Source organism: Ambystoma mexicanum, chromosome 1q (assembly GCF_040938575.1).
Source record: "Ambystoma mexicanum isolate Mex_15411 chromosome 1q, UKY_AmexF1_1, whole genome shotgun sequence".
Taxonomy (NCBI): Eukaryota; Metazoa; Chordata; class Amphibia; order Caudata; family Ambystomatidae; genus Ambystoma; species Ambystoma mexicanum.
The window spans coordinates 1,413,004,913-1,413,016,235 of record NC_090922.1 but is presented as its reverse complement, the minus strand read 5'-3'; positions in this window follow the sequence as shown (position 1 = coordinate 1,413,016,235).

Genomic DNA, 11,323 nt, shown 5'->3' with positions numbered 1-11,323 from the left:
TAGACCAAATTTGTCGTAGGTCATCACTACATTCTGTTGCGTGCATATGGGTGGCCATGCCTGTGGCAGATGTCCACTGAAGTGGTGCATTTATATGTACCTTGAGGTGCGGATGGAGCTTTGTTATTGATGCCACTGTTTAATCAGGTTGTCTGTGTGAGATAGTACTCTAGGCGCACTAGCCGGGTTGCCATATTAGGTCTTCTAAGCGTAATGAACAAGCTCATAATGCATCTTCTAAGCGTGATAGACTGGTTGTCCTACTGTCTTCTAGGTGCGATATCGAGGCTACTCATTTATCATTAATTGCAATTTACTGTCAATCCTCTACATATATGCGCTGAAGGTGGGCTAAAATCATAGGTCTGCTAGGTGTAATGACAGAAGTAAGTGCAGAGGACAGGCTATCCTAATACTGGTTTCGAGATAAGGGAAGGACGTCTTGAGGCTTAGAATGTGTGTGTGCTTACGCTGGGCTAAGCTGTTAGGCATGCTGGCTATGCTACAATAAGCCTCCTAAGAGGTCAGGCATGTGGAAGGGTGCTGAGGAGGCGAGCAGTGTGTGCGATAGCAGTGGGTTCGTTTTACATCTATTTTACTCGTGGTCATGTCAGTAGTTTATAGACTGTAGATGGATGATGTGTTCTGTGCATTTAGTGAGATGCTGGTGATCGTAGGCAGGGCAGCCGCAATTAAGTCTGCTTTCCACCTAGTGGAGCGTGGCCATGTTCCTGATTGGGGCATTGCATTAGGTCTTACCAGGTCCAAATGGCTCGCAGACATATCCGTGGACTGTGGTTGGCAGTTTGCAAGGGCAGGCCACCGCGATTATGGCTGGTTCTGCCTGGTGGTGTCAGATCATGTACCTGAGTGGAGTTTTGCAATGGTGCTGCTAGGGTGATGGAGATGACTGGACTGATCTGTGTTATGTTACACCTTGCATAGGGACATGTTTAGATACCTACGCAGCAGCGGCTGGATACATGATGCTGTCATGATGGAGATGAAGGAGGCACTCCCTTCCACTACACATTTCAGAGTGTGGTTGGAAATAGCCACGTTGTGAGGTCCTTTCTGAAGAAGAGGTAGTCATTTTTGCGGCGATGTGTGGTGGAAGGGAGCTCCAGAGGGAGGGGGCTTGTATAGAGAAGGCAGAGCCTCCCTTTCTGGGTGTAGTGTGAGGGGGGATTATGAGAATGAGTGCTGAGCCTTATCGGAGGGTTGTGGTGGGTTGGTAGCGTGTGATCTTGTCCTGGAGGAACTCTGGCCCAGTATTATGGAGAGTGCAGTGTGTGATGCACTTGACTTTAAAGGTGGCCTGCTGGCTGAAAGGGAGCCAGTGTAGTGCTCTGAGGGCGGGATGATATGTTCCCTGGATGGGAGGGCAAGAAGGAGTCTGGCCGCAGAGTTTTTGATTTGCTGGAGTTTCCTGAGCTGATTTGCTCAGACGCCTAAGCAGAGGGAGTTGGCATAGTCTAAGTGGGAGAGAATGATGACAAGTGTTGCAGAGAGTCTGTGAGGGTTGGAGAGATAAGGGAAGATTCTCCTGTGGATGCCTAAGTAGACATGGCACGTTCTGGACATGGTGTTGATGTGTTCGGAGAGTGATAACCTGAGTCCATTGTGCATCAAGATTTCTTTACAGAAGTGTAAGCTGCGGGCTGGGCTCCTATGGAGAGTGGCCAGGGTATCGGTTGGGGGATGAATGTGGTTTTGCCACATATTAGGATTTCAGTTTTGCCCGGGTTGAGGAGAAGGTGGTTGGCTCTTATCCAGTGTTGATAGCAAAGAGGCAGGAGGAGAGGTTGAGTCAGGGGGAGGCCAGTGTCTCGGGGATCTTGAAAATGATCTGGGTGCCATCTGCATAGTTATAGCATGATAGTGTATGAGAGTGTATGAGTGCCGGCAGTGGAATAAGGTAGAGATTGAAGAGAATGGGTGACAGGGAGGCTCCCTGTGGGACCCTTCCCGGAACAGTGTGAGGGGCAGAGGTGAAGGGCAGAAGGAGCATGATTTGCGATCAATTAGAAAGGAATGGTGAGATCCATTTTAGATGGAGGTCTCTGATGACTATTTTGTCGAGCGTGTCCATGAGTTTTGTGTGGTCTGTGGTGTCAAAAGCAGCATATAGATCGAAGAGAATGAGTGCAGAGCATCCTTCCAAATCTGTTGCTCTTTTTCGATCATCCCAAATAGACGCAGTAGAGGATTCAATCCCTCAAAGGGGTCTGTGGCCCTATTGGGCTGGTTCGAGGAGTCTGATGACCTCTGTGAATAGGCAGAGTTGCTTGTAAGCAGTGTGGTCTAGGAGTCTGGCAATGAAGCAGGTGTTAGATATAGGGCTGTAGTTTGAAGGAAGGAAGAGGTTAAGAGAGGGTTTTTTGTGCAGGGGGTTGACATAAAAGGTTGTGAAGACCTCTGGGAAGATACCAGATGAAAGACCGAGCAACATTGCCTGCAAAGGTTGTACTTAGGTCATTTTCAAGAAGTGAAGCGGGACATAAATCTCCAGGGGAGCCCGAGGGCTGGATTAGTGCTAGGTGTTTTAAGAATTTAGAGTGGGAAATTGGTGTGAACGAGGAGAGGACTGGCCGAGTGGGCAGGGGAGGGTTAGGACAGGGTGAAGGGAGGGTGGACTGTCGGATGACCAAAGCTAGTTTGGAGAAGATAGAGCAGTGTCTATCAATTGTGATGTTGTGAAAGATTGGGAGTGTGGTGGGGTGGTTAAGCAGCTTGGAGTCTTGAATTCAGCAATGATTTTGTGGGGTTCCCTGGTCTGGTTATTGGTGTTAGAAATTCGGTTTCCATAGAAGGCTTTTTTTGGTTTTTCTGATTTTGGTCAGGTAGGCCCTATTCAATCTTGCAAGAGTGGTTTTATTTTGAGGCAATGCTTGAGGGTTCTTACACTTGTGTATAGGCGCGTTACAAATGTCATATCATATCATATCATTCTATGGGATTTGAGGGGAGGGTGTGTACCACTTTGGGGTGGGGCTTGATCTCTGAGAGGTGCGTGTAGTTGGACTGAGGGGGATCAGGGCGCTGGAGAGCCAAAGAATTGGCCATATCAGGGTTTATGATGACTTTATTCCACAGAGGGTTGGTGGGGGGTGGGGTTGAGGAGGAGTTTGTGGGTCAGGGAAGGGAGAGGGAAGGATGCATGAGGGAGAAGAATATAGCGTAATGATCTGCCCAGATTAAAGGACGAGGAGGGAAGGTGGAGATTAGGTCTGATGTGCTGGATCAGACATCAAGGGAGTGACCTGCGGTGTGGGTTGGGAGGGATATCAGCTGCATCCAAGTTGTCAGTGAGAGAATGGGTCATTGGGTTGGTGGGGACTTCAAACCAGATGGTGAAGTCTTCTAATATAGTGAGGGATGATGCTGGAATAGGGTGTCTGATAGGGAGTCACTGAGGGAGTCAGCAAAGGGAGGCCTCTGTAGGAGTTGGAAGCTGTGGGTGAAGGAGGGGTGGGAGCGGATCTTTACTAGTGATGATTTGCATTCAGTGTTACAGGATAGATTCTCAGTGGATATGACAAAGAGGTGTTGTTTGTGGAGGATAGGTAGTCCTAAAACTCTGCAGGATCTATTTTGTATGATCAGGGAGTAGTTGGGCAGGGGAACCCTTGTGTGCAATGGGTTCGTTGTCATTGGTGAATCAGGTTTCTGTGATGAACAGGATGTCAGGGTTTTCATGGGAAATGAGGTTGAACATGTTGTATTTGTTTTTGGAGACAGATGTGGCGATAAGGAGAATGCAGGATGCTGGTGTGCGTTCTGGTGTAGGGTCGGATTGGGGATGGGAGGGGTGGTTGTCTGAGGGGTGGCAGAGCAATGTGATGGTGAGGGAGGATTGTCTGGGGGAGTTCGGAGGGGTGAGCAGTTGTAGTGCTGGAAAAAGGGAGGGGGTGGGTAGTGGGGGGAGATGACAATGGTGGAAGCAGCAGGAGGCATGGAGTGGTTTCCTGGGGGGTATGTGTGGTGCTGGTAGGGGGTTTTAGCAGGGAGGTGAAGAGAACCAGGACAGGGTTGGGAGTGGGAGCAGAGGGTCTGGGAGGAATACAAATTGGGTATAGGGCGGGGGCAGAGCTGAGAAGAAGAATGTGGGTGTGAGGTGCTATGGTGCATGAGACCTGTGCGTTTTGGGGGTGGTTTGGGGTGCAAAGTGGTGTGAATGAAGGTGAGAGGGGATGTTGAACATGGTGTGCTCGCCAGGGCACCCTGTGCTGCGCTTAAAGAGTAGAATTGCAAGTTAGGGATACTGGGAATTGGTATGGTGGGGAGGGGTGGTGGGTTGGGAAGGGAGGAAGTGGGTTAGGAGGGGTGTCTGGGTGTATAAGGGATGAGAGGATTGGTGAGAATATGGCCTGGGGGCAGTAGATAGTGCTGTTGTTCTGGACAGTAGAGCACCAGCGTGCGTCCCTGTTCCTGGAAGTGTGAGGGACACAGAGGGAGTGGGTGTTAGAGGATATGAGGTAAAGCAGGAAGGAGGATGGGTGTGGATGGGAGTTTGATTGGTAAGGGGAGGGGAGTGAGTGAAAGAGAGGAGGGGAGGAAGGTGGGCTGTGAAAGGGTGGTGTCAGTGGCAAGGAGTATCATTGGCTAGGATTTTGGAGCGCCAGCATGTAGCTTTGATCTGGGCAGAGTGAGGCATTGTGACAAAGGTGTGTCCTTAATGGATGGTGGGGTAGGGGGTGTTGCTGCTCTGAGATCTGGTCAGTGGACGGTTCACCATTTGAGAAACACAGCAGTCTGAAGAATGCAAACTATATTCAGTATGAACAGTGGCTGAGATGTCTAGATTCAATACATCACACGTGTCCATATTCAAAACATTAGAAAGAGTGAGGGAATGCCTAGATTAAAAACAATAGCAGTGCACCGAAATGCCTAGATTCAAAACATTAACACTGCAGAGAAATTCCTAGATTCAAAACATTAACAGTGTAGCGAAATGCCTATACTCAAAGCATTAACAGTGCAACGAAATGTCAAGATTCAAAACCATTGGCAGAGTGACGGAATGCCTAGATTCAAAACATTAACAGTGTGACGAAATGTCTAGATTCAAAACCATCGGCAGAGTGACGGAATGCCTAAATTCAAAACGTTAACAGTGTGACGAAATGTCTAGATTCAAAAACATCAGCAGAGTCAAGGCAATGCCTCAATTCAAAACTTTTGCATTGCGATGAAATTCCTAAATTCAAAAACATTAACAGTGTTTTGGAATGCCTAAATTCAAAATAGTATCAGTGTGAGGAGTTCGGCCATCCGCATGGTTGGCGTGCGCTCATCTGGGCTTTTTGAAATGTTTAATTAAATGGAATGATGGTAGACCAACCTCAGGAAAATGTGAGGGGTTAATCCCCACACATTTTCAAATGCTTACACCACAACAAAAGCATAGACCTGTTTACTCCGGGCTATTTAGTTGGAATGTGACAGCCGGGAGTATATAATGTCATCTCTAGGAAGTGGGATGGCCAAACTACCCCCTGCCATGACCAGCCTGATTAACTGACAAAGGCTCCATGAAACAATCCTGCTCTTTTGTTAGGCCCTACACCTGGTGGCAGTGATTAACATACCAAGAGGGTACTTCATACATGCCCACATGGGGCCTGGCTGCAGAGGTTAACAAAGGAGGAAACCAAACAATATTTCATATGTATCTGCGTCCACCTGAATAGAGCTCGCACCCTCAGTATCAATGACAAGTGAACAGTCATGTCTTAGTCTGTTAACAGTAGGCCAACTCACTAGGGGGCCCTATTCATAATGTAGGAGAATGTGGTTTGCAGAAGCCTGAGAGTCTGGTCTTGCCGCAGCTTCAACAGAGACCTGCCGCTTTAACAGGGACCACACAGGGAGGACAATTAACCAGAGAGAATCTTTGATCAAAACAGACAGGGGGATGGGTGGGACTTAGTGGCACAAGGGAGTGAGCCCAGAGTTCTTTCTGTTGAATGAAGGATTCTGCCATTTTAGTTCTAGGGAACACTGTGTTCCTGTTTTCACCCCTTTACCTTTCCTGTTGCAAAGAACTCTGGTTATTACCTCACGCACATGGGCGTAATTTTAGAGGGGGACAGGGGTGTTTGTCCCCCCCCCAACTTTCATGGCACTCTATTTAGTCACCATTCATTTGGATGGGGCACCTTTTCTTCAGATGTCATGCCCCCCCCAACATTTTCAGCAAAGTTACTCCACTGCTCACGCATAGAGGAGATTGTTGGTAGGGACCCCAGGATTGGTTCATTAAGGTAGGATTAGCCTACACCAATCACTGTGGCCCACTTGGCTTTAAAAGAGGGTTGAGCCCCTCTTTTGACAGGTCATCTGAAGACTTAACAAGAAGTAAGAGAGGGGAACTCAACCTTGGACTCTGGCTGAAGGTACAGTATGCCTTACATCGTCCCCCAGTGAAGGAAGGCCAGGATATCTAAGGAGGGAAGCAAGCTCCCTCCCCTAAACATCTCCCAGGGAAAAAAGGAAGATACAGAACTTGGAGGATCTTCAAGCCGCTCCAGAATCAGTACCCAGCCAGCACACAGCGTGTCTTGCTAGGCTGTGCAGCAAGCTTTCCAGATGGGAAGTGCCAGAAGGTCTCTGAACCTAGAACCAAGGACAAGGCAGCTGCCTTCAACACACTTCTCAGCTTTGGGCTATCCGCGTTAAAGTGGGACACAAGCCCATTGAAGAAGCTGGGAGAAGTGCCACAAGGAGCCTCTGCTAACGTATGCCTTAAAGGACATTTTTGAACCAGTCGAGTTTGTCGATCTGCAAACGACGGCAACACTGACCGTTGTCAAGCCACCGTCGCTTAAAGACATCTGAGACTTCTCAACCAGTGCTTCAGAACCGCTGATCAGATCAGCACGGAGACAAAGATTCCTGACCACGAGCCGCTGTGTAGGTCAGCCTGCAGCCGTTCATCCAGGTTTCCTCACCAAACCTTTGTGCCGCCTGATGGCCACAGCGACCTGCATCTCGAACTCTGTCACAGAAACCTGCAAAGGACCCTGAAGCCGACTCGACACTGTTGAGCAGCAAGAACATCTACAGCACAAGGTACATTGTTGTTCTGTCCCTAGGGCCCTTCTCAGAAGGCTCCCAGAAGCCTTTTAAGACCAATTGCTCGTATTGTGCCAAAGTCAAGAAACCTTAATAAACGTTTGTAGTTATTAACCATACTGACTTGCCACCTGTCAGTATCCATAATGCATTCTTTTCCTTTTTTGAAACTCTGTCATCTTCATTCTTTTGCAGGGTGGGTTGTAATACGTAGTGTGGTTAGACTGTCTGTTGTGATTAATGAAGTACATATTTTTAATACAACCTTGACTGGACACTTCTTTTATCACTGGGTAATAATTGTAAAACATTTTCGCTGTGTTGCAATTAATCAACGATCCACAACCTTTTGGATATAAGCCTGCCATTCCATCAGCGTTACAAAAATTGGACAAGGCGGTTTATAATTTGCTTGTTACTCAAATCTTTTTGGATCCTTTCTGGTGTGTGAGAGGTGTGGGGCTGATTGATGGTTTAGAAACTGATATTCACCCCTGGACCACTGGTCCTCCAGAAGTTGATTTGTCACAATCATAGTGAGAGATTGACTAGAATCCAAAGATAGACGATGCAATTGGTGAGGATGAGGTGAGAGTACAATAGTAATTAGGCTGCCATAGTAGTAATAGAAGGGACAGGGTTTTATTTGAGCAGAGTAATGGCTTTGCTCAGCACTCATGCCAATTTACCTGGTGTTGTTGCAGTAGGCTGCTCTGTCGTTCGTCCACGGCAAACAGTGACAAACAGGGGGTGCTGCCCAGGAAGACAGCTGCCCTTTGCCTTGTGGCCGTTAGCCAGCTGCGCAGGCAGGGCTGCCCTGGGACTCTTGGTAAGGGGGGTTTCCTGGAGGCCCCTAACCAATTCGGTTGAGGGTAAGGGGAGCAGAGAGGAGCTGGTGCAGGGGGAGGGAAGCAAAAAAGAGGGAAAACCAGGAAGGAGAAATGGAGGGCCGTGTGCCTCATCAAGGAGGCTGAGTTGTCTCTCAGGGGGTTTGCCCTCACCAGAAGCACAGGAGGTGCTGGATATTCCCACAGGGCCCTGGTTGCAAATTAGTGATTCCATGCAATTTGTTCAATGTAGATGGCCTTCCTGGAGGCTGCTAACCAATCCAGGTGAGGGTGGGCAGTAGCGCAGAGGAGCTGATGCAGGGGAGGGAAGCAGGGGAGAAGGAAAGCTGGGAAGGAGAAAGGGAGGGCTGTGGGCCTAGTCAAGGAGGTCGAGTTGTCTCTTGGTTTTTTTTCCCCTCGCTAGCAGTGCAGGAGGTGCTTGGTGTTCCCACGGGGCTGAGGATGAAAAAGGGTGATGGTATGGCTTGATTAAAGGAGCTCAAAGAATTCCCATGAGGAGGTGTTTTGGGGGGAGAGGGGCAGGATCTGGGTGGGAATGACCATAGAGATTAGCATGGCCATGGGCAGGCAATGGGTGGGCAAATAACCAAACAACACCTACAGGCTTTGTGTCCCTCCTTTTATGCCATTTCTCCCTTTCTGTACTCTAATACAATATTTGAGCTTATAGGTGGTGCTAAAGGGTATTGCATAAAAATACCCTCCATAAAATGCTGACTGCGCATTTACTGCGCATTCGGCCCGATCGAAAATGCTGAGTCCCATTATACCGAACAAGGGTTGCGGGGGAGTCCCACACTCCTGTGTTCAGTATAATGGATTTGGGGGCTGCAGGGGTGTCTCCCGCTTCCAATTCGAGGAGTGCAGTGCCTGCAAAAGATAATTAAAAGAAAAAAAAAGAAAAGAAAATGGATGCCTGAGATGGAAGTCCCTAGCCACATTAGGGGATGAAAACTTATTTTTCAGGGGGACGGACGAGTGTAGGAACAGTTAGGAATGACGGTAACTGAAAGGAGACAAAGGTAAGTAGTGAGCCTTGGTCACTGGTGGGGGAAAGCGGCACAGTGGGTTCCTTGTGCACACTGCGTGCCACCGTTTTCGGAGCCGAAATTTTCGGATTTGGTGTGACGGGGCACGCAGTGGTCATGTAGATTTTCACTAAAGCACCACCTTATAGCCAAATTAAAAAGCACCACCTAATAGCCAAACTAAAAAGCACCAGCTAATAGTTGCGTATCACTCCAAACTTCTCAATGCAGCTAGACCTTTCTGAACCCAACAGAACTGCCTCACCATTGCTCGGGCAATAATTGGGTCAAGGCTGGACTACTGTAATGCACTCCTTGTAGGGACATCACGTAAGAATCTTGCCAAACTCCAACTAGCACAAAACAATGCTCTCAGGGCTGTAACAGGCATCTCACGAAGAGACCACATCTCTCAGGTCAGGAGGTAGGTCCATTGGCTTGCTGTTAAGGAAAGGATTGGCTTCAAAACACTTGCCTTGACGCAAAAGTGTGTCCATGACCTGGCACCTCCCTACCTATCACACAGGATATCTAAACCTATTCCCCCCAGGCCTACCACAGCGGCATACTCAGATAGGATCACAGTACCCATAACCCGCAAAGTCCATGCGGGCAGTACCAGCTTCCCAACCATGGCCGCCACTTTCTGGAACGCCCTCCCATCCCACATCAGGGCGATTGACTCTCATGCAGCATTCCGGAATGGCATCAAACCCAGGCTCTTTGTTTGACAACGCACATGTACCTATTCTATGTATCACTGTCAGTGTACCTATAATTACCTGTATGTACCGCTATATATGTAACCAAACTACCTGTACCAAGTTACGTTTGCTGGGATGCATTCCTGTAACCATTAATTAAGCCTTCTTACGCTCTGATTATAGCGCCTCGATGCCTGTGGGCTGTAGTGCGCTCTACAAATCAAAAAAAAAAAAAAATAGCCCTAACTAAAATGGCACTGAACGTAAAAAAAGGCAGGGTACCTGTCCTTGTCTGTTATCTTTTTACTCTTGTCATTTACCACCAAAATCAAAATGTAGGCTTATTTGGGACAGGCTCTTTCATCTGTGGTTATACATTAATATGCTTCAGAGACTCTCAGACAGCAATATATGATCATAGGAACCCAAGCACTGTGTGTGTGGGTGGAGCAAGCTCACAGCTGTTTTTGGAGGTTTGCTGTCCATAAATACCACTGTATAGCCCTACCGTGGGGGTGGCTATGCTTCCTACGAAGTCTGAGTTTGTGTGATGGGTCAGCAATGTTCATTCATGCATGTCATGTGTTTTGAGGTTGTTGGCATGCAGTTTTTAGTCTTATGATTTGTGGAGGCATGTGGTGTTGCTTAGGGTGGAAGCTGAAAACGTAGTTGATAGTGTTGGGTTTGGGCAAGGTGATGCCTCAGGTCCCTGCCAGGGGGCTTTGTTCCACCAATCAGACATATCAGTGCATAATACTTCATGGTGTGAAATCACCATTATTTGGAATTCTATGAGATACCACAGAGTACCACGGAGAGGTTCAATGATAGTGGGGGAACGCTTGACAATCAAAATGGTGAATGTATTGTCCGACATGTTCAATGTGAGCATACGGGAACTTGCATACTCATTGTGTACTCTCACTTACACATACCCCACAAAGGTAGCAGAGGGCACCACACACCAGGAAGGAAGCCACCCTCTCCCTTGTACACAGAAGTGGAGACCTGCTCCCACAGACACCAACACATCCTGGCCATCATGGTCCCATGGCGGCCTCCAGCTCCAGTACGCCAACTTCCATTATCACACTTACGCTCTGTGCCAATGGGGGTTGGCATGATGAGTCCAGTAGGCATGTTGTGAGTGGCTGACATTGGAAACAAAGTGGAGGTGCCAGCTCTGGAAAGATGTCCTCCCTAGTTAGTGGTCACACAGCTCTAGTTTCCCTCCCATCTTCTTACTCCCTCCTACATGCTCTTAAAGCTGACCATGCCACCATGGACAGATTGTCAGCCAATGAGGTTTGGCAGGTGAGGATTGAGAAGAAAAGGAGGATTCAGGGAACTACCTGCATCGCCATGGGGCAGATGCATCAGATGTAGACGCTCATTCAGCAGTAAATAAGGTCCGGAAACCCCCCCCCCCCCAGGGAGGCCATGCTAGATGATGCAGGGGAGATGCGCGGGAAGGCGGCAGAGGTATGACTGGGGACTGCTGCAGCATTTCCTGAAGAGGAAGTGACCAAGCTGGATGTGGAAGAGCAGAGGCTGTATAGCCCCGAAGGATGCTCAGGCAGTCTGAGAGCCATCCTCCATGCACACTGCTGCACTCAGCCATGCCTCACAAAGGAATGCATTCAGGGACGTCATTTCACCAAAA